Consider the following 5,831-nt stretch of genomic DNA (forward strand, 5'->3'; position numbering starts at 1 on the left):
TACAAAAATTCATTTCCTTATGTGTTTTACTTTTTTTCCTGCAGCTTTTCCGTGCATTTTTGTATAAATTGTTAAAGGGTCTTGGATAAAATTGTTACTGCTGGTAGATATCATATTGCTTACTATTATTACCTAATTGGTTTGTAGATTGGGGCAATTGGCTTTAGATTAATTTATTGGATTGTAGGTTGGGCTATTTGCTATTCCAGAACCTGCATGGATGCATAATCATATTTGCTGTTTAACAATTAGAATTTACTTTTCCATGCTCCAGAGTGATTATACCTATAGCTTAATGTGCCTTTAGCCACCAGAGCTTAGGCCTGTATGACTGGAACCAAGGAAGAGCAGTTGCGCTGCCAAAACAAATAAAACCTTGAGAAGGGATGGACTAAAGGAAAGGGCAGATCGGAGACATCAAGCACTCCAAGTTAAAAGGCATTTGCTTGACATTTAGCTATAACTAAAGTTATTGTACTAGTAAACATATTGACTATCATGGAGAATGTAATACCAATAGATTATCATCGGATCTACTTTATAGAACTGTGTTGACTGATTATTTTTAACTGTGGTTACTGCATGTATAATAAACAAACTTTTGGAGGACTGTTGGAATGAGTGATATAATGTTTTAATTTAGGTGCAACTGCTTTGTTCCATATAAAGAGTTGCAAATAAATAAACTGATGTAAACCATGAAGAAAAATAATTAGCCTGTGTAGCAAGGTCAAGACAAACTAATTTAACTTGCTGACAAATAAGACTGGTCATATAGAGTGCTGTCAATAGCCAAGCTTGCCCTAATTTAGAGCATTGTAAGTAAAAAGGTGTTTTGTTTCATACATGAGATTGCAAATAAAAAAAAAAACTGGTGTAAACAAGAAAAGATAAAATAACTGAGAAAAAGCTGCTCACATCAGGTGAGATAAGAAAATAAAATTCTGACACTGCTGCATAGCTGTTTTTAGGTGGTAGCTATTCATTACAACATTTTTTGGGACTATTATCATTTCAATGTCACAAGAAAAACAATAAATATGCTAGCACAAGTAAATCTTCTCATAATTTACTTTATACTGTAGTAGTTTTTTTTTAATCCTGCATTGGCTCTCAAGCACACTACTTCAATTTGCTATTCAAGATCACTTCTGTTTTATTGTAAACTTACGACAAAATTCCAGCATGCACAATAAAAATAACCTATACATTGATGGCACAGAACAACATTCATAACTGAAAATACTGGGAGTTGTTTGGAACAACTATGCAAATGGTGTGCCTAGTGTACACTTATGTCAGAACTGCACTGTGTACAATAATAAACCATTCATCTCTGTAGGTTAGGAACAGTTTGTTGATCCCAAGGTATGACATGCATAATGTGTTAAATTGTGTTGATCATAGGTGCTTGCACTAGAGACAATGAGGCATAATACACTGTTTTTATGCCATGCAAACTTGACTGCATGCCGTGCTCATCATATACAAAGAAAAATTTTGACATTGATTGATTGAAGGGGATGCGTTGCTATCCTAAACAAACACATACCATTAATAACAGAAAATATTTTGCTCAAAAGCTATTTCAGACTTAATAAAAAGTATGAGTGTATAATTTACCATTTATGAAGCATATATTGCACAAAAGTGATTTTACACTCAATAAAAATTATGTGTGTATAATTTACTGCTATACATAACCTAATAAACATTACCTTCAGTTCAAACATCCAAAATGCATGAGTCTTCACCATGTTCTGACTTGTAAAAACGTTTTTTTGAATCAAAACTGACATAAAACTTGCAACGTCGACAATACTGAAGTCAAAATAACCGCTTAGCAACCTAAACGTGACGTAACGGCAACCCGCAGATTTGCGCTGCTGTGATTGGCTTAAAAAGCCCTGTGGTTCGAATTCGGAAACATTTTGGAAATATGCAAACGGTCCCCCAAATTTCTCCAGCGGTTTCCCAAAATGGCTATTTAAGCAAATATGGCTATTTTTTGGTATTTAAATGAAACACTTGCGGTCTCTTAAAACTACTTAGCGGTCACCCAAACCAAACCGTAAAAAAAACCCTGAACTTACATATGGTTGTGTGATATGAATGTGAACAAATAATAGTTGACATTGGTGGTTCCAATCACAGTTGCCTGAAATTCACTCCACCCGCAGCGGAGATATTGAGCTATTACACAAAATAACTTAAATATTTACATAACAAGGTTAGAACTTAATCGTCAGCAGTCGCTAAAGTTATGAGAAATATTATAAACCACATTAATCTGTGTCTGAGAGCTATATTTCAGTGGTGGAACAGTTGTCGATGCGTTGTGAAGTGGCTGCATAGAAAAACATCCATAAGAAATAAGTGAATCAATTAGTTTGAAAAATGTATAAACGTTTTACAAAATTGTTCCCCTGTAGTAGATAAAAACTGGAAACAAACAGCTTTAAACTGAAACTGCATCAAAGCATTATGACGTCATATTCTCATTACGAATACAATCATAAGTCAAGTCACAGCATCAATGGAGGCAATCAATAGTTACTGAAAGGGTTGAATTACAACTTTGTAAAAACAAACCACAAGATGTAAAGTCGAAAAGCGTTTTTCACACACTGTAAATTTACCTTCAATCTTTGCCTTGTGCCGCTAAAGTCAATGTGAAAGTGCGTCACCTTCATCGAATAAAATGGAAAGAGAAGATTTGAAAAAGCTTTGAAATTTGTTTTTGGTTGTAGAAGTGAAAGCTAGACTTTTGAAAACCCTGCAAGTCAGTTTTGTCTGTGAAAGCAAAACACGTAGTAAGCGTTTAAACATACGATGAGGTCATTTTGAAAAGAAACTTACCAAAACCTGCTTATAAAGCTAATGTCGTGTACATTTGGTATCAAACTCTTACCAAATACTTTCTTACATCACATGTTGTTTTGTATGAAATTTGTTTGTTCTTGTTTCTCTTTTTATATTTCAGCTACTAGAATTTGTTGCATCAGCTGTCCTTTTGTTATGTTTTCGTGTGTATCGTAATCACTGTAAAACAAAATAAACAAGATCAAAATATAGACAACGAAATCATATGTGTGAAGTGCTTAACTTAAAACTGTGCTGTTATGTTTAGGAGTAGGTTTCAGTTTTCAGACAAGAAATTTTTACTCCTATAAAAATGTGTAATCTGCATTTAAACAAAATATTGGCAAATAAAAGCAGGATAACAAAGGCACTTGCATACAGTGCTTACCTTAAAACGACAATTTTGTTTTTTGTTTCAGAAAAGCTTTTAGTTTTTGTTTCATGTCCAATATATTCCATTCTAAAAAAGTAGTTTGGTTATATGAGTTGTAATGACAGAACATATATAAATACTCACATAAAATTGTTAAACGTGATTTTCAAATCCACTTTTGTACATCATACAATTCAGAAAAACAATAACAATAATCTTGAATGACTTTCAAATTGTACGTATGTCCATTTTTTGGTGCTTTACTGGCTTCTGAAATCTGTAGAATACAAAAAATAATGCAATTAGAGGTCGCAAAAATAACTACAGAGCACAAGACGGTAGCTGGTAATATTTCCAGAACAAACTGCCAGTAAGGCATCTTATGTAACCTGCAAAAACAAAACAACAAATTAGAAACTGGTCAAATTTCTCTCTCTCATCCGCTTCTTTCTTGATAAATCTGCAAAACGAAACAAAGCGTTAGTTTCAAAATATCGTATTAAAAAAACATCATAGATCTTCATTGGCTTACTTGGTCCAGTCTTTCCGCAACAGATTCTAAACACAGCAAATCAGATCTAAGCAGCCTTGCATAGCGAATACTGCACTGAAAATGGCTGACATTTGACGACGGCGGCACCCAGGAAAAAAGAGAAACTAAACTAAACATCTAAAAACCGCTTTTTGTAGCGATATCTGAAAGAAAACCTATCACTGACTGATCGCGAGCCAAACGGATGTGGCTACTGACAAAGATAAGAGAATAAAACCAACATAATCGCACTCCTGTTAATGAAGAATGAATCAAATGGAAAAACTGAAAGGAAGGTTTCGCCTGCGTTGCGTGAGAAAAAACGAAGTAAAAACAAACAACATTTTGACTAATTTAGGTTCCCGTTTGGAGTAAGATTTAAGATCAGTTAACACAAATATTGACATGACACGTAAACCCGCTTATGGCAGGCTGTGTTTCCCAAAGACCACATCAGATACTGTCCCAAGCATTATTTTGTCACCCTACCAGTCGAGCCCAAGTTGAGACAAACATGTAAATTTATCCGATATTCCAAACCAACAGTGACTTATAAAATGGGACCCCATGTTTAAAAATCACAGTCCTTTAGTCAATTGTTACTTGTGAGTCACAATATCAGTCTGTTCAACTGGTGAACAAGCCCAGTGCTGATTGGTTGTAGTTTGTTGATCAACTATCTCCAAGAATCGAACAGCGGGTATGCGCTTCGCTCATCTGGTACACGACACACCGAACGATCGTAGGTTTCGTACACGATTGGTTGTTTATCTGCTTCGGTTTCAGCATTACATGCATTACGAACAATACAATAAATGTGGGGCCGCCATCGTCCTGCATACAATCCTATTAGTTTTTTAACTTTCCTGCAAACTGTCCTCATCTAATTTAGGTCTATAGTAAGTAAAATGTGGGGCTGTCGTACCGTTTTCACCAGTTTAAATCACAAACCCTTTGAGACAGTTGCGAATTAAACTGGCCGAATCAAGCGTGAATGCAAATTGGTTAAGTTTAAATTAAACCTGCCTTCCTGACCAGAAAACTAAGCAGCAGTAGCAGGTCAGAACTATTTGGCAAAGTTGGTTTCTTGATAGCAGAACAAAGTCCACAAAAGAAGATAAAAATTGGCATCAAGAAAAAAGGGTTTCTGAGTCACTGTTAATAAGTGACAAGTAAACGACAATCGACAAGTCCCTACATTTAGTTTTAAGCAGGCGCAAAATGTGTTAAGAAGGTGGGCAGTGTAGTGTGTGGAAAAACGTTTGCAGATAAACAAGCGAAGATGTCAACGACGGCACTGCCCACGACAAGAATAACAACAAAATCCCAATCCCACCCGGAAGAATGATTAAATTGTGTTTTGAGGGGAGTGTATGTGAACGCAAAATTTGGTGTTCAGGATGTACTAGTTAGCCAACTGGCTCGCGAACCGTCAGGAACGCCTGCACCGGTCACCCAACTCCGGTGGATTTTAGTGTTCCCTTTGAGAACCAGGGAGGTGAGTTGGACCGTTTGTCTAGCACTACATTTATCTAAAGCCATTTAACGCACCACGCCCTAACTACACACATACCTAGTGGGAATGTGGCGCGCGAAACCCAAGACCCATTTTGACTAGCCTAACCTTAGTTTAAAGTGCTACAAGTAATGTAAACCCTAGGCGCATCTAGCTAAAATGTAGCACATCTACCACTATTCTTGGGCATTCCATTCGCTGGACCTGTGAATGACGAATGGAAAAGCCCTTCGGCGCCAAGTTAAGTCTAGAGTTAAGGCCTAAAGTTTGCATTCACGCCCGATTCTGACGACAGCCCCCTATTTCTTACTAACATCCCGTATAATATTTGAAGTTGGGGGTTGGTGACACGAAGATGGAAGACCAGAAGCTTCTGTGTGTCTGTACGATGTTCGGAGCGTTGTCAGGAACCTGCACACATGAAAACAATCATTAGAAATTCTGTCTCAATACAATACTGTCCTACACCTGCAAACAACAAGAAAAATGTTGTGTGTGCACCCACATTTATAGGAGCAACATTTACAAGGGCCACGCATAATACTTAT

General features: G+C 36.5%; 1 long non-coding RNA gene across 1 annotated transcript; it reads right to left on the minus strand.

Annotated features, from left to right (window-relative positions):
- Positions 1-1,131: 1,131 nt before the first annotated feature.
- On the minus strand, positions 1,132-1,946 carry LOC145219230 (uncharacterized). Its single transcript, XR_013857896.1, has 2 exons — positions 1,719-1,946; positions 1,132-1,536 (listed from the first exon to the last, which is right to left on the minus strand). It is a non-coding gene; the product is annotated as an uncharacterized LOC145219230 (long non-coding RNA).
- Between the last annotated feature and the right edge of the window lie 3,885 nt (positions 1,947-5,831).

The sequence above is a fragment of the Phallusia mammillata genome, chromosome 3 (assembly GCF_965637545.1).
Source record: "Phallusia mammillata chromosome 3, kaPhaMamm4.hap1.1, whole genome shotgun sequence".
Taxonomy (NCBI): domain Eukaryota; kingdom Metazoa; phylum Chordata; class Ascidiacea; order Phlebobranchia; family Ascidiidae; genus Phallusia; species Phallusia mammillata.